Source organism: Pseudophryne corroboree, chromosome 9 (genome assembly GCF_028390025.1).
Source record: "Pseudophryne corroboree isolate aPseCor3 chromosome 9, aPseCor3.hap2, whole genome shotgun sequence".
In the NCBI taxonomy this organism is placed as follows: Eukaryota; Metazoa; Chordata; class Amphibia; order Anura; family Myobatrachidae; genus Pseudophryne; species Pseudophryne corroboree.
In genome coordinates, this window is record NC_086452.1 from 263888497 (window position 1) to 263907056 (window position 18560).

Sequence of the window (18560 nt, forward strand, 5' to 3'; positions counted from 1 at the left end):
GAGTAAAAAGTCTATGAAAGGTGAAGCAGTGCCTCTCCTGCCTATCTTTTCCGCACATCTCTGATCAAAGCTCACCAAATTTCCAGCAGTATATACTGCTGCACCGGTGTATAATGCCCACCTGAACCCTTTGGCTCATATATTGTGTGTAAATCTGGCTCTGGTACTAGCCAGTGCCTCTTGAGCTATTTAACTCACCGCACGTCCTCTGAATATCCCCCAAAATCTTAAGAGAGTGTACTATCACTATGTTTTATTGGCCCATATACTATTGCTACCAAGATATTGGTTTATTGGAAAAAGGGATGTAAACACCATGCATAGACCACCATGGGTTAAACAGGATTGCAGTTAAAAATTAGTTTGTCAACCATGTGAAGTAGGCTAAACTTTTTTCAATGTTTGATTTTAGATGTGCTTACAATCTGATTTATACTGTACCAGAGAAAGGTACAGTACACCTGGAATACAGCTTTTTAATACAAGATGACACGATAAATCTTAATAATGGTGCTTTATAAATGACATGATTCTTAATGTTCTGTCATTTTGTGGTAGTGTTTTTTTATGGAATATATTAAATGTTCTCTTACACTGTTCCAGAACACTGTCATCGTGTCTTGCAACTGTTCTTCTTTCTATGTCAACACTTTCTGTGAGAAAACATCGCAAAATGTCTTTTGAGGTCTCTAAATTATATTTGGGAATTTTTGATCATAGAATATTGGTGGTCATTCCGAGTTGATCGCAGCCAGCAACTTTTTGCTGCTGCTGTGATCAATTAGTACACGCCTATGGGGGAGTGTATTTTAGCTTAGCAGGGCTGCGATCGCTTGTGCAGCCCTGCTAAGCTAAAGAAATTTCATGTAGAAGTAGACTAGCCCTGGACATACTTACCCTGTGCGATGAATCCAGTGATGATGGGCCCGGCTTTGACGTCACTCCTCCGCACTCCATTCTGCTGGACACGCCTGCATTACACTCACCACTCCCCGAAAACGTCTCTAAACGGTCCAGATCCGCCCTGTCTTCCTTCTCAAGCCGCAACGTAACCCGGCGACCCCTGTCGCCGGGCAATGTAGCGCACGCGCACTGTGCCCGCCGCGCATGTGCATTCCGCACCCGTTCGCACCGCAGCGATAAACCGCTGCATGCGAACGGGTCGGAATGACCCCCATTGCCCCAAGATTTAGGCAGTCACAAATTATATTTCGATTCAAACCTGTCCAAACATTCATGGGCTTCCTTGGATTTTCCATTTCTTACAGACCATTTTATATGGGTTTTTTTTACAGTAGCTGTCCAGAACTCACACAAAGCAGCTGATGCCAGTGTATGGTTTTAATAAGGCTGGAAGAATTTTCAGTAAACAAAAATCCACCCTTTTAACACTAGCTTTACCAGATATACCCTTTTACTTCCTTTTACCGACAGGGCTCAATTGACCATTGGCTTTTTCCTTCCATTGTTCACTCTTGTTTCGAGATTCAATGTTGTTTTTGGCAATACTAGTGTTAAACTACATGTTTCTAGATGTGACGAGGAATGTGGATAGGAAAAAAGCATAACAATTATGTACACTGCAAAAAATTACTGTTTATTAAAAATTTTCAGTAACTTTTTTAAACAAGCACAAAATACAATAAACGTACAAAATAAGAACTTGAAAAGGATCAATTAACCACCCTCGGTACCGAGTGTGAAGACCCAGTAAGCCATAACCTACCAAGTGGTAGGTTAGTAATATTACCACCCCTGCTGCATACTTGTGTTCTTTTTCTACTAAATTCTCTCCCAGAGATAAGTCATATTGCGAACAAATAGCTACTTTCAATAAACTGGGCATTTGAGAAATGGGATCACCTATTTCAGATTGATGTTCACTTTTACCCCTTTCACACCGCACAAATAACCTGGTATCGACCGGCATATTGCCGGGTCGACACGGGTCGGTGTGCGGTGTGAAAGGGCCATGGTCGAATTCCCGTGTCGCCTGACTCGGTACTTCAACCCGGGAATAAAGCAGTGCTATTCCCAGGTTGAATACCGGGTCAGTGGCAGCGTGAATGGGTTCCCGGGTCGATGTGACCCGGGACCCGTTCACTAGATAGGGAGAGGCGGTTTAGAGATGAGCTCATTTCCCAGCGCTGCCTCCGCCTTCGCCCACGCTGCTGGCTCTGCCCCCCGCCACTATGGCAACCGACCCGGCAAATTGCCGGGTCTGGAAGCCAGCAGTTAAGGTCCAATGCCGGATCCCACCCGGGAAGGACCCGTTTCCAATTCCCAGGTGGGATGCGGCACTGGCGGTGTCAAAGGGGTATAAATGAGTTTCACATCACCCAAATAACCCGTCTTATTGTCGGGTCAACCTGGGTCGAGGTACGGTGTGAAAGCGAAAAAGTGAAATTACCCTGCATTTCAACCTGGGATTAAAGCAGGTTTATACATTGGTCCGACCCGGGTCGTAGTGCAGTGTGAAAGTGTCTGACCTGGGAAATCCAACCTGGGACTCACAAAACACTGCTGATTGCATGTTCCTGTGTTTCTCTGATGTCTCTCCAGCTAGCGTCCTTGACAAAGCCTAAAAAAGTCCATTTTAAATGACATTCATATTGTTTACAGGGCTCAGTGTGAAAGGGGCCATCCTGGGAATAACTCGGATTAAAGTGCAATGTGAAAGGTATCTGACCCAGGTTGATGCCGGGTTGAACCTGTGTTCAAATTCCAATGTGGGACCCGGGTTTGAGATGTGAAAGAGGTATTGTGATACTGATTAGAATACCTTAATTCATAATCAAGCCAGGTTCCAAAGCTATAATGGCATATCCCAGGGCTGAATTATAGGAGGGGTGGATGGGGTGGTCACTCAGGGTCACTCACACACTGGGGGCTCCCACAGTGTGGCAAACATTGCCCTGGCTCAGTCCACTCTGCACCTTACCTGGCCGGCTACCGGTAGCAGCACAGTTAGGGGTCTATTCATGGGGCGGAGAAAAGCCCTGTTTTGTGGTAGAGATGAGCGGGTTCGGTTCCTCGGAATCCGAACCCCCCCGAACTTCAGCCTTTTTACACGGGTCCGAGGCAGACTCGGATCTTCCCGCCTTGCTCGGCTAACCCGAGCGCGCCCGAACGTCATCATCCCGCTGTCGGATTCTCGCGAGGCTCGTATTCTATCGCGAGACTCGGATTCTATATAAGGAGCCGCGCGTCGCCGCCATTTTCACACGTGCATTGAGATTGATAGGGAGAGGACGTGGCTGGCGTCCTCTCCGTTAGAATAGATAGAGACACTTGAGTTAATTACTTAGTAATTTTGGGGAGCATTAGGAGTACTCAGAGTGCAGAGTTTTGCTGATAGTTACTAGTGACTGACCACCACCAGTTTTATTTATTATTTAATATAATCCGTTCTCTGCCTGAAAAAAAAACGATACACAGTCACATACCATATCTGTGCTCAGCCCCAGTGTGCTGCATGATAATATCATCTAAAGGCTAAAAGATCTTAACATGTATAGTTTGGAGGAGAGAAGGGAAAGGGGAGACATGATAGAAACTTTCAAATATATAAAGGGTCTTAACAAAGTTCAGGAGGGAAACATTCTTCAAAGGAAAAGAAGTATTAGAACTCGAGGGCATACATTGAGACTGGAGGGGGGGAGGTTCAGGGGAAATTTAAGGAAAAATTACTTCACAGAAAGGGTAGTGGATAAGTGGAATAGCCTCCCATCAGAGGTGGTAGAGGCTAAGACTGTAGGGCAATTTAAACATGCTTGGGACAGGCATATGAATATCCTTACAAAGAATCAAGATTAAAAAAGGGTTGAGATTGCCTAAAGGATAAAATAAAAAAGGGGCAGACTAGATGGGCCAAGTGGTTCTTATCTGCCGTCAAATTCTATGTTTCTATCTATATGTATATCTGACTGTGCTGAGTGCTCACTGCTCACACAGCTGAATTGTGGGGGAGACTGGGGTGCAGTTATAGCAGGAGTACAGTGCACACTTTTGCTGCCAGTGTGACTGACCAGTGACCACCAGTATATTGTCTGCCTGAAAAAGTTAAACACTCCTGTGGTGTTTTTTTTTTTTATTCTATAAACGCATTCTGCTGACAGTGTCCAGCAGGTCCGTCATTCATTATATTATATAAATATTTACCTGCAGTAGTGTTATATTTTTTTTGTTCATCTCTATCATCTTTATCATCTCTATATTAGCAGACGCAGTACGGTAGTCCACGGCTGTGGCTACCTCTGTGTCGTCAGTGCTCGTCCATAATTGTATACCTACCTGTGGTGGGGTTTTTTTTTCTATCTTCTTCATACTAGTAGTTTAGGAGTCTGCTGACAGTGTCCAGCAGGTCCGTCATTATATTATATATACCTGCAGTAGTGATATATATATATTTTTTATATCATTATCATCTCTATACTAGCAGACGCAGTACGGTAGTCCACGGCTGTAGCTACCTCTGTGTCGTCAGTGCTCGTCCATAATTGTATACCTACCTGTGGTGGGGTTTTTTTTCTATCTTCTTCATACTAGTAGTTTAGGAGTCTGCTGACAGTGTCCAGCAGGTCCGTCATTATATTATATATACCTGCAGTAGTGATATATATATATTTTTTATATCATTATCATCTCTATACTAGCAGACGCAGTACGGTAGTCCACGGCTGTAGCTACCTCTGTGTCGTCAGTGCTCGTCCATAATTGTATACCTACCTGTGGTGGGGTTTTTTTTTCTATCTTCTTCATACTAGTAGTTTAGGAGTCTGCTGACAGTGTCCAGCAGGTCCGTCATTATATTATATATACCTGCAGTAGTGATATATATATATTTTTTATATCATTATCATCTCTATACTAGCAGACGCAGTACGGTAGTCCACGGCTGTAGCTACCTCTGTGTCGTCAGTGCTCGTCCATAATTGTATACCTACCTGTGGTGGGGTTTTTTTTTCTATCTTCTTCATACTAGTAGTTTAGGAGTCTGCTGACAGTGTCCAGCAGGTCCGTCATTATATTATATATACCTGCAGTAGTGATATATATATATTTTTTATATCATTATCATCTCTATACTAGCAGACGCAGTACGGTAGTCCACGGCTGTAGCTACCTCTGTGTCGTCAGTCACTCGTCATCCATAAGTATACTAGTATCCATCCATCTCCATTGTTTACCTGAGGTGCCTTTTAGTTGTGCCTATTAAAATATGGAGAACAAAAATGTTGAGGTTCCAAAAATAGGGAAAGATCAAGATCCACTTCCACCTCGTGCTGAAGCTGCTGCCACTAGTCATGGCCGAGACGATGAAATTCCATCAACGTCGTCTGCCAAGGCCGATGCCCAATGTCATAGTACAGAGCATGTAAAATCCAAAACACAAAATATCAGTAAAAAAAGGACTCAAAAATCTAAAATAAAATCGTCGCCGGAGAAGCGTAAACTTGCCAATATGCCATTTACCACACGGAGTGGCAAGGAACGGCTGAGGCCCTGGCCTATGTTCATGGCTAGTGGTTCAGCTTCACATGAGGATGGAAGCAGTCAGCCTCTCGCTAGAAAAATGAAAAGACTTAAGCTGGCAAAAGCACAGCAAAGAACTGTGCGTTCTTTGAAATCACAAATCCACAAGGACAGTCCAATTGTGTCGGTTGCGATGCCTGACCTTCCCAACACTGGACGTGAAGAGCATGCGCCTTCCACCATTTGCACGCCCCCTGCAAGTGCTGGAAGGAGCACCCGCAGTCCAGTTCCTGATAGTCAGATTGAAGATGTCAGTGTTGAAGAACACCAGGATGAGGAGGATATGGGTGTTGCTGGCGCTGGGGAGGAAATTGACCAGGAGGATTCTGATGGTAAGGTGGTTTGTTTAAGTCAGGCACCCGGGGAGACACCTGTTGTCCGTGGGAGGAATATGGCCATTGACATGCCTGGTGAAAATACCAAAAAAATCAGCTCTTCGGTGTGGAAGTATTTCAACAGAAATGCAGACAACATTTGTCAAGTCGTGTGTTGCCTTTGTCAAGCTGTAATAAGTAGGGGTAAGGACGTTAACCACCTCGGAACATCCTCCCTTATACGTCACCTGCAGCGCATTCATCATAAGTCAGTGACAAGTTCAAAAACTTTGGGCGACAGCGGAAGCAGTCCACTGACCAGTAAATCCCTTCCTCTTGTAACCAAGCTCACGCAAACCACCCCACCAACTCCCTCAGTGTCAATTTCCTCCTTCCCCAGGAATGCCAATAGTCCTGCAGGCCATGTCACTGGCAATTCTGACGAGTCCTCTCCTGCCTGGGATTCCTCCGATGCATCCTTGCGTGTAACGCCTACTGCTGCTGGCGCTGCTGTTGTTGCTGCTGGGAGTCGATGGTCATCCCAGAGGGGAAGTCGTAAGACGACTTTTACTACTTCCACCAAGCAATTGACTGTCCAACAGTCCTTTGCGAGGAAGATGAAATATCACAGCAGTCATCCTGCTGCAAAGCGGATAACTGAGGCCTTGGCATCCTGGGCGGTGAGAAACGTGGTTCCGGTATCCATCATTACTGCAGAGCCAACTATAGACTTGATTGAGGTACTGTGTCCCCGGTACCAAATACCATCTAGGTTCCATTTCTCTAGGCAGGCGATACCGAAAATGTACACAGACCTCAGAAAAAGACTCACCAGTGTCCTAAAAAATGCAGTTGTACCCAATGTCCACTTAACCACGGACATGTGGACAAGTGGAGCAGGGCAGACTCAGGACTATATGACTGTGACAGCCCACTGGGTAGATGTATTGACTCCCGCCGCAAGAACAGCAGCGGCGGCACCAGTAGCAGCATCTCGCAAACGCCAACTCTTTCCTAGGCAGGCTACGCTTTGTATCACCGCTTTCCAGAATACGCACACAGCTGAAAACCTCTTACGGCAACTGAGGAAGATCATCGCAGAAGGGCTTACCCCAATTGGACTCTCCTGTGGATTTGTGGCATCGGACAACGCCAGCAATATTGTGTGTGCATTAAATATGGGCAAATTCCAGCACGTCCCATGTTTTGCACATACCTTGAATTTGGTGGTGCAGAATTATTTAAAAAACGACAGGGGCATGCAAGAGATGCTGTCGGTGGCCAGAAGAATTGCGGGACACTTTCGGCGTACAGGCACCACGTACAGAAGACTGGAGCAACACCAAAAACGCCTGAACCTGCCCTGCCATCATCTGAAGCAAGAAGTGGTAACGAGGTGGAATTCAACCCTCTATATGCTTCAGAGGTTGGAGGAGCAGCAAAAGGCCATTAAAGCCTATACAACTGACCACGATATAGGAGGTGGAATGCACCTGTCTCAAGCGCAGTGGAGAATGATTTCAACGTTGTGCAAGGTTCTGCAACCTTTTGAACTTGCCACACGTGAAGTCAGTTCAGACACTGCCAGCCTGAGTCAGGTCATTCCCCTCATCAGGCTTTTGCAGAAGAAGCTGGAGACATTGAAGGAGGAGCTAACACTGAGCGATTCCGCTAGGTATGTGGGACTTGTGGATGGAGCCCTTAATTCGCTTAACAAGGATTCACGGGTGGTCAATCTGTTGAAATCAGAGCACTACATTTTGGCCACCGTGCTCGATCCTAGATTTAAAACCTACCTTGGATCTCTCTTTCCGGCAGACACAAGTCTGCAGGGGTTCAAAGAACTGCTGGTGAGAAAATTGTCAAGTCAAGCGGAACGCGACCTGTCAACATCTCCTCCTTCACATTCTCCCGCAACTGGGGGTGCGAGGAAAAGGCTCAGAATTCCGAGCCCACCCGCTGGCGGTGATGCAGGGCAGTCTGGAGCGACTGCTGATGCTGACATCTGGTCCGGACTGAAGGACCTGCCAACGATTACGGACATGTCGTCTACTGTCACTGCATATGATTCTCTCACCATTGAAAGAATGGTGGAGGATTATATGAGTGACCGCATCCAAGTAGGCACGTCAGACAGTCCGTACGTATACTGGCAGGAAAAAGAGGCAATTTGGAGGCCCTTGCACAAACTGGCTTTATTCTACCTAAGTTGCCCTCCCACAAGTGTGTACTCCGAAAGAGTGTTTAGTGCCGCCGCTCACCTTGTCAGCAATCGGCGTACGAGGTTACTTCCAGAAAATGTGGAGAATATGATGTTCATTAAAATGAATTATAATCAATTCCTCCATGGAGACATTCACCAGCAGCAATTGCCTCCACAAAGTACACAGGGAGCTGTGATGGTGGATTCCAGTGGGGACGAATTGATAATCTGTGAGGAGGGGGATGTACACGGTGATGAATCGGAGGATGATGATGAGGTGGACATCTTGCCTCTGTAGAGCCAGTTTGTGCAAGGAGAGATTAATTGCTTCTTTTTTTGTGGGGGTCCAAACCAACCCGTCATTTCAGTCACAGTCGTGTGGCAGACCCTGTCACTGAAATGATGGGTTTGTTAAAGTGTGCATGTCCTGTTTATACAACATAAGGGTGGGTGGGAGGGCCCAAGGACAATTCCATCTTGCACCTCTTTTTTCTTTCATTTTTCTTTGCGTCATGTGCTGTTTGGGGAGTGTTTTTTGGAAGGGCCATCCTGCGTGACACTGCAGTGCCACTCCTAGATGGGCCAGGTGTTTGTGTCGGCCACTAGGGTCGCTTATCTTAGTCACACAGCTACCTCATTGCGCCTCTTTTTTTTCTTCTTTGCGTCATGTGCTGTTTGGGGAGTATTTTTTGGAAGGGCCATCCTGCGTGACACTGCAGTGCCACTCCTAGATGGGCCAGGTGTTTGTGTCGGCCACTAGGGTCACTTATCTTAGTCACACAGCTACCTCATTGCGCCTCTTTTTTTTCTTCTTTGCGTCATGCGCTGTTTGGGGAGTATTTTTTGGAAGGGCCATCCGGCCTGACACTGCAGTGCCACTCTTAGATGGGCCAGGTGTTTGTGTCGGCCACTAGGGTCGCTTAGCTTACTCACACAGCTACCTCATTGCGCCTCTTTTTTTCTTTGCGTCATGTGCTGTTTGGGGAGTGTTTTTTGGAAGGGTTATCCTGCGTGACACTGCAGTGCCACTCCTAGATGGGCCAGGTGTTTGTGTCGGCCACTAGGGTCACTTATCTTAGTCACACAGCTACCTCATTGCGCCTCTTTTTTTTCTTCTTTGCGTCATGTGCTGTTTGGGGAGTATTTTTTGGAAGGGCCATCCGGCCTGACACTGCAGTGCCACTCCTAGATGGGCCAGGTGTTTGTGTCGGCCACTAGGGTCGCTTAGCTTACTCACACAGCTACCTCATTGCGCCTCTTTTTTTCTTTGCGTCATGTGCTGTTTGGGGAGTGTTTTTTGGAAGGGCCATCCTGCGTGATACTGCAGTGCCACTCCTAGATGGGCCAGGTGTTTGTGTCGGCCACTTGGGTCGCTGAGCTTAGTCATCCAGCGACCTCGGTGCAAATTTTAGGACTAAAAATAATATTGTGAGGTGTGAGGTGTTCAGAATAGACTGAAAATGAGTGGAAATTATGGTTATTGAGGTTAATAATACTTTGGGATCAAAATGACCCCCAAATTCTATGATTTAAGCTGTTTTTTAGGGTTTTTTGAAAAAAACACCCGAATCCAAAACACACCCGAATCCGACAAAAAAAATTCGGTGAGGTTTTGCCAAAACGCGTTCGAACCCAAAACACGGCCACAGAACCGAACCCAAAACCAAAACACAAAACCCGAAAAATTTCCGGTGCACATCTCTATTTTGTGGTAAATAGTGCTTTTCTATGCTTTGTGCTATTCATAAAGCGGGTTACCATGGAGAAATATGTGACTTCTCCAGCGGCACCACTGCTCTAAGACGGAATCGCATCACCATGCTTTAGCATGGTAAGTGCAATTTATTAAAGGACAGAAAGCTCAGCTTTCAGCGTCTCCTTTGTGTTCAGATTCACCATCGCAGGATTACATAATCTGAACATCAATGTGAAACGGGCAGGGAAGTTGCTTACTTCCCTGTCTTCTGCCTGGTATCTGCTCTGGCTCTGCCTCCTGAATTCCCAGCTGCCTCCCTTAAGCTCAGCTGCTGGCGCATGCGCATGAAGGACTTGCCATCACCTCCATGCTTTTCAAACTGAAGATAGGACCGCTGGAACCCTGGATACTGGATCGTATCGGCAGAGAGGCAAGTATACATGAATCGCTACTATCAAACTGATGCAATATATAGTGAAAAGAAACAATTGCTTTCATTCTCTGCAGTAGTGAACTAGCAGGCGGCTCTGTCCTCTATGTAGCTACAGCAGCGCTGCATGAACAGACCCCCCCAGCTAGACTACGGGGTCTGTGTGCTAAGCCTTGGAGAGAGATGTGGACAGAGATAAAGTGCTATTCAATCAGCTCCTGTTATTTATCAACCACAGACTGTAACATGGCAGGTAGGAGCTGACTGGTTGGTACTTTATCTCTGTCCTCATTATCTCTCTCCAAGGCTTAGTAAATAGATACCTCAGACTTATTATACAGCATGCAGCATCTGGGATGCCGCCAGTATCATATAAATAGCAGCTCTGAGCAGCATGCAGTTATATGGGGGCATGCTGCAAAGCCAGTCCCCAGTGCCCACGGTCCCTTTATACATGGCCGCACCCCATTTACCCGTGAACATGCCCCCTGTGCTGCTTTTTACCTGTGAAATGTTTGAGGGTATGATCTATATACAGTCATTACTAAAGTTCATCATTTTACTGCCCTCTGTCCACATTTGTTAATGAATACGACATTCACAGAACTATGCATGTTCCTTGATCCAGTCACCCTCACTATTTCTTCATTCCAAGGAATACGAAACATTTTGTTCATAAACATAAGCTTACTGGCATTCAAATGCAAGCATTAAGAATGATACTTGTACACATCTTTTTTTTTCAGATTTATTTACCAGTTTCTAAGACCCATCTGGTCAAGAGCGTAGCTACCATAGGTTCAAGGAGTGCAGCAGCTATGGGGCCCAGAGCTGAGACGTGCCCACCTTCCCTGTCACAGTTACATGTGTTATAAACATTTTTCAGCACTGGGTAGTACATAGGGGCCCTTACAAACTTTTGCCTTGGGGTCTACACTATCTCTAGCTATGCCCCTGGACCTTCTCATTGTAATGTAGTATAAAATTAACTGGAGGGCAGTATACAGGGCATCCAGAAAGTATTCACAGCGCTTCACTCTTTCCACATTTTGTTATGTTACAGCCTTATTCCAAAATGGAATAAATTTATTTTTTCCCTCCAAATTCTACACACAGTACCCCATAATGACAACGTGAAAAAAGTTTTTGTGAGATTTTTGCAAATTTATGAAAAATAAAAAACTAAGAAATCACATGTACATAAGTATAATGTGAACTGTGGCACTGCAATGTGATATATAATGAACTGGGGACACTGTATGTCATAATGTGAATTGGCAGTACTGTGTGGCATAATGTGTACTGTCAGCCCTACAATGTGACATAATCTGAGCTAGGGCACTACTATGGTTCATAAAATGAACTAGGGCACTATTGTGGGGCATAACATAAACAACTGCTGTGCACAGGTGTCTCTCTAGAAGCATTGGGACAAGCATCCCTTTAAAATGTTGCTATGGAGCCCACAAAGTTCTGGCTATGCCCCTGCATCTGGTTGTTGATTTAGGTGTAGACATTCTTTTTTAACCATGGTTACCCTATTGTCTGGGATGTCTGGCTCATAGCAGACAGATTGAGTAAGCTGTTTAATTTTGTGTTCCAATTTTGTTTACCTTTTGACAATACTTTGGCTACTCAGAGTGAAACATATCTTTATACACTTTGGAATTCCTGGAACTGTACATTCAGACAATGAAACAGTTTAGATGTAAATTATGGGCTTTCTGCATTTTTGTAAGGATCAGACAGATAAAATAAAGTCAGTGCACATTTCAATTCATAAAATATATTTGAAATGTTTCATTACAGTGTGCTTGTAAAGGGGGGTACTCACGGAGCGATCGCTGCTTAAAATCTAAGCAATCTGAGTGATGAGTGATGGTTGTTAAAGAAAAACACAGCAAGGGTGCCAAGAATAAGTTGCCATTAAATACTGCTCAGCTGCTGAAGCTGCACATTGCTGTGTGTTAAAAAGCAATTTTAAAGAAAGCAAAAATGCATATATAAATACCTCCCATCCAAGAGATTTGAGCCCTGTCCTAACTATTTCAGGGCTGGAAGGTGCTGAGGCCTACTAATACTGTACCAATACCATGGTGGGTAGAATAATAAAAAAAAGTACTCACAGTAGTGCTGCTGGCTTTAATCAAAGACTCTCCCAGTGGTCTGAGGGATCTATTTACATGCTCATTTCTACCCCATCTGTCTGTCTGCACATCCCCTTTAAAATGTAAACTCTTACTAGCAGGGCCCTTTCCCCTCATGTGCTTTTCCCTATCTTAGACTATTTTCTACTCCATACTCCCTTTATTGGCACCTAACCCTTGGTTTCAGCCACCCTATTGATTATTTTAGCGTCCTGACCTGTGATTCAACAATGTGTAAATATCCTGTACTTGTCTATATTGTAACAAAGGGTTAAGAATCAGAGATGGCTGGCATTGATAAAGAAGTGGGTGTTGAGAGCCCGTTTTAAAGTTTTGCAGAGAGGTGGAGGATCTGATAGGGAGCAGCACAGTCAAAATTTTGGAGATAGATGTGGGAGGAAGTAATCAGTGGTCAGGAGTCTACTGTAGAAGAGATCTACTTGAAACCACAAAGCTTACCTACAGCTACACTACACTGCACATGACCAATGTATTCTGTTCTTTAAAGCTAAGCAGTCTTGTGACTTGTTAGTACTTGCATGGGAGAATACCTGGGTTTCCAAATGCGGTTTACAATTTTATACTACTAACAGCAGTCTATTGTCTCTTGATACATTCAATTTTAAACGTGTTCATTAATTTACTAGTAGAGTGAAGTACTGTAGAAGAGATCTAACTGAAACCACAAATCTTACCTACAGCTACACTACACTGTGCATGCCAACTCTCATCTGTTCTTGGAAGCTAAGCAGTGTTGGGCCTGGTTAGTAATTGGATGGGACACCACATGGTTTCCTAGTTGCTGATGGCCTTTTTTTATACTACTAACAACAGTCTATTGTGTCTTGATACATTCAATTTTAAACTTTTTCATTTATTTACTAGTAGAGAGAAGTACTGAAGAAGAGATCTAAAAGAAACTACAAAGCTTGCCAGCAGTCACACCACACTGTACATGCCCAATCTAATCTGATTTTGGAAGCTAAGCAGTGTTGGGCCTGGTTAGCACTTGGATGGGAGACCACCTGGGAATACCAGGTGCTGTAAGTCTTTTTGTACTACCAACAACACTCTTTTTTCAATTGATACATTACATTTTAAAACTCTTTTTTATTAATTTACTAGTAGAGAAAAGTACTGTAGAAGAGATCTAAGTAAAAACAAAAATCTAACCTACAGCTACACTACACTGCACATGCCCAATCTCATCTGTTCTTTTAAGCTAAGCAGTGTTGGGACTTGTTAGTACTTGCATGGGAGAATACCTTGGTTTCCAAATGATGTTTACAATTTTATACTACTAACAGTATAACTGTACAACAACTCTTGATACATTCAATTTTAAACTTGTTCATTAATTTACTAGTAAAGAGAAGTACTGTAGAAGAGATCTTATTGAAACCACAAAGCTAACCAACAGCTACACTACAGTGCGCATGCCCAATCTCATCTGTTCTTGGAAGCTAAGCAGTGTGGGGCATGGTTAGTACTTGGATGGGAGACCACCTGTGAATACCAGGTACTGGTGTTCTTTTTTAACTAGCAACAAAACTTTATTTCCTACTTGTACTTTACATTTTGAAACTTTTCCATTAATTTATAGAGAGAAGTACTGTAGAAGAGTTCTAAGTGAAACCACAAATCTGCATTAGTTGAGCGAAGAGGATAAGTGGGTAAATGTAAAGGGAGATAAAGTCAGAGATGTAAATGGGAGAGGAATGGGTAAGGGCTTGGTAAGTGAGTGTGAGACACTTGAATTGGATTATGAAAGGAAAAGGAAACCATTGAAAGGGTCCTGGGATAGAAAGGGTCTGATCCTGGAAATATTTTTGAGATGAAAATGGCAGGTTTGTGAGAGGTGCTGAATGTGTGGTTTGTAGGAAAGGGAGGAGTCAAGGATTACTCCGAGACAGTGAACTTGGGGGCTAGAGCAGATAGTAGTGTCATCAATAGATAATGAAATTGTAGGAGGTGAGGTTGTGCGGGAGGGTGGAAAGATGATCAGCCTTAGACATGTCATGTTTAAGAAAGCACTCAGACATCCAAGAAGAGATAGCAGAGAGACAGTTGGAGATACAAGTGAGAAGAGTGGCAGAGAGGTCAGGGGAGGAAAGACAGATCTGAGTGTCATCAGCATAGAGATAATATTGTAAGTCAAAAAAGCTGATGAGTTCACCTAAATAGGATGTATAGAGTGAGAAAAAGAGAGGACCATGATCAGAGCCTTTGGGAATACTTACAGTTTGTGGAAGTGGGCGGATTTGTGGAAGTGGGGCAGGGGTCTGGAGTCTTGTGAGGAGCCAGAGAAGGAATGGTCAGAGAGGTAGGAGGACAGACTGGAGAGGTCAGAATTATGCAGAACAAGGGAGTAAAGCATTTGTAGAAGGAGAGGGTGGTCCACAGTGTCAAAAGCAGCAGAGAGGTCAAGGAGAATAAGCAGAGAGTAGTGGCCCTTAGATTTGGTAGCATGGAGGTTATTGCAGACTTTTATGAGGGCAGTTTCAGTGGAGCGGAGAGGACGGAAGCCAGACTGGGATGGGGCAAGCAGTGAGTGGTAGGAAAGAAAGACAGTAAGGTGGTTGTAGACAATCAACTTAAGGAGTTTGGACGCAAAAAGGAGGAGAGAGATGGGTCAGTATTTGGAGACAGTGTTTGGATCAAGGGTAGTTTTTTTGAGAATAGGGGAGACAATTGCATGTAAGAGGGTGGGCAAGATGGGAATAGATAGAAGGAGAGAGGTATCAGAGGAGGTGGGAGGGGATAGGGTTAAGTGGGGAGGTGGTGATGGGGGGATAGATGAGTGGCATGAGTTCCTTAGCAGATACATGGGAGAAAGATGTCAGAGTTGGTAAGAAGAATGTGGAGGGGATGTGATGTCCTAACATATGGAGTCAATTTTGGATGTGAAGTAGGTTGCAAAGTCAAGGGCAGAGAGTGAGGAAGGGAGTTGAGGTGGGGGAGAATTGAGGAGGGAGTTGATACTGGCAAAGAAACACTGGGGGTTCGAAGATTGGGAGAAGATAAGGTCCTTGACTGAATATGAGTATGAAGAGTATGAATGTTCTGAGATGGAAAGGGCAGCATGGTAGGATGAGAACATACATTTGAAATGGAGGAAGTCCACCGTATAGTGTGTTTTCCTTTATTACTGTCACTCAGCAGTGCATGAATATTTTTACAGATATCTAGTGAATTTGGAATGCCAGGGTTGAGGTGTTGATCTACTAGGATGAATAGTGGTTGCTGGAGCAACTGAATCAGGAGCACTTGTATAGAGAAGGGGCTTGTTCAGGCAATGAGAGACTGAGAATAGGAGAGAGAAGTGAGTCAAGCAGGGAGGATAAGGGAACAGTGTCAATTTCCTAAATGTTACACTTAGTGATGGTAGCCTTGGGAGGTAGAGATGGAGAAGCAGAGAGGAATAACTTAAAAGTGAGCAGGTGATGGCCAGAGAGTGGGAATGAGGAGTTGGAGAAGTCAGAAATAACACACCAGTGAGTAAAAACCAGATCAAGTGAGATTCCACTCACTTAGGAGGGAGAGGATGTCGACTGGGAGAGACCAAGCAATGATGTGAGGTTAAAGAGTTTAGAGGCAGAGGATTCTGTGGGGATATCAATTGGGATGTTGCAATCACCTAAGATAATGGAGGGAATGCCTGAAGAGAGGAAGTAAGTGAGCCAGGAAGCAAAGTGATCGAGAAATTTGGTGGGAATACCAGGGAGACGGTAAATGACATCTCGAAAGTGAACAGGTTGGAACAGGCGTATAGAAAGGACCTCAAATATAAAGAATGTAAGGAATGCTTCTGATGGTGTGAGTTGGTTGGAGTAAATGGAGGCAAGAAGGACCTCAACACCACCACCATGTCGACTTCTGGGCCAAGTGGGTGTGGGGCAGTGTGAATATGAGATCCCAAGCGGAGAGAGCAGCAGGAAAAGTGGTTTCAGAGGGGAGAAACCCAGGTTTCAGTAATTGCTTGGAGATTCAGGGATTTGGGGATGAAACGGTCATGGGTTGGACCAATTTGTTACAGACAGATCTGGCACTTCACAGGAGAGGAAGAGTGTTTGTGTGAGATGTGAATAAGATTGTCAGGGTTGCTGTAGCATTGAGGTGAGATTAACTTGGAGGGCAGGGATGACGTGAGAGCAGTGATGGTACTCGTACCCGAGCTAGGAAGAAAAACTGCCGGTGATGGGCAGGGAGGGACTTTAGTATGAGATGGATGGTGGAGAGGTGAGATGAGAAAGAGAGGAGGGAGGGAGCAGGACTGAGTGGTGGGGTAGAAGGACAACAGTGGAGCAGAGGGGAATGAAAGTTGGGTAACATGAGAGGAGGGGAAGAGAAGTAGAGGGCTGGATGGGAGACAGATCACAAGTTTTTGTGATCAAATCTCCCGGTTGTTCAGTAAAAGTGACACATGGAGGTAGCTGTATGACCATTGGTGTACGCTAATTGTAATTCCATTTTTTGGTCTCGATATTTGTGGAGACTTTCCCCTGATGAAGTCATAACGACGAAACGCGTAGGATTTGTCAGCTATGAGATAGTAATCCAAATCGTGAAGATTTTCCCTTTATGAGATCACATCTTGTTAAGGTGAGGGAGGATCTAATTTCCCATCAACACGTTCTGGGTACCTCTCACTGATATATAGCAATTTTATTTCTGTCCAACATTTTTTAATGTGTATGTTACAAACTGTGTCAATAAACCAATAATTGGTACTAATTGGACCTTGTGTCCTTCTGTTTGGGTGATTTTTCTGGTGAGGGGATATCTGTTCTAGGATCCCAGGAGAATAAACTGTGCAAAGATTTCCTCGATCTACAGTCTGCACCAATTGGGTCCATTATTTTGGAAGATTTAAAGATTTATATCCAATGAATATAGCGCACTTGGGAATTTTTGTTTTTTCTGTGTATTTGAGGTCTTACAACAGAGATCTCTCTCACAGTTCTGCTTTAATCTGTGCGCAGGACAAGTATATTGTATGTATGTATATATATATATATATATATATACACACACACACATATATATATATATTTCTTCTTAGGGGTCCACGGTATCCACAGGGTTAACCTTGGGATAACTGGAGAAGACCAGGACTGGCACCGAACAGCAAAGCTTGTGAGCCTCCCAGGATGCACTGGGCTCCTCTCCCCTCATACCCCACCCCCATGCTTGGGCACTTCAGTTTTTTGGGGGACCAGCAAGAGCTGGTCACCACTGAACAGTTGCTGCAGCAATGCAGCCCAAGCTTTATTTTTTCCATTTTTCTTTTCATTTTTAATGAGCATTCAGCGCCTGGCAGTCCAGAGAATGCCAGCGCTAATGCTCCAACACCCCCATTGGGCTGCAACAGCACAAGTGGGTCAGTGATTTTCGCAGGACCCCTGCACCCTTCCTCTATAAGAGGCACAGGGGGCACCCAGGACTGCACCAGGCATAGGGGGAGGGGGGACAGATAAAGTGAGATCCCACTTGCGGGACAAACAAGTTTTGCAGTCCTATCCCGGGAGATGGACCAGTGGCGCTGATGTGGTCCCAGACCAATAAGTGCCCTGTGGACACACTAGACCTCCAGGGCTACATGTATACTGGCGCTGGGGACCCTTGTAATGGCTAGGAGTACCAGTGGTGGAAGTCAGCAAGGGGAGGTCAGCGCTTTCCCAGAGGCCCCTTCCCCAGCCCAGGGCATCATTCCACTGCAGTCTTCCTGCCCTGGGCTACTTCCGACTCATCCTCCTCCCTATAGAGACACTGGTCAGCCATCATAGAGCTACAGGTATCCAGGAGTGTTGAGCTGATTCTCCTTGTATACCTCTCCTTGAGGTCAGGTTATAAACAGCGCGCCATCCTACCAGCCTTCTTCACATAGCTGAGTAGTTGATATCAGTGCCAACTGCAGTTAAATTATATTTGTCTGTGTTCATATATATATATATATATATATAGCATATGTCACATAGATATATATATATATATATATATATATATATATGTGACATATGCTAGTGCTGCTGCTTATACTTCTCTCTCTTCGTCACTGTACATTATACAGTATATCCCTGTACTAATTTTCTCACAAGTGACCCTTGAATACTGGTGTATATATTGGTGTGTACATTACAGGTCATTGTATTTGTGAGGGCTTGTAGTCACATACTGTTCCCGTTACACACCGACATTACCATATTCTGTGTGTACACTTCTTGCAGTTATGTCT

At 44.6% G+C, this 18560-nt stretch overlaps 1 protein-coding gene and 2 pseudogenes across 1 annotated transcript in view; all 3 read left to right on the forward strand.

Moving 5' to 3' along the window:
• The window catches only part of OLFML2B (olfactomedin like 2B), a 296438-nt gene that overhangs the window by 25614 nt on the left and 252264 nt on the right, over positions 1-18560 (forward strand). The window lies entirely within an intron of this gene.
• LOC134962986 (5S ribosomal RNA) lies at positions 13257-13375 on the forward strand (annotated as a pseudogene).
• LOC134965004 (5S ribosomal RNA) lies at positions 13738-13856 on the forward strand (annotated as a pseudogene).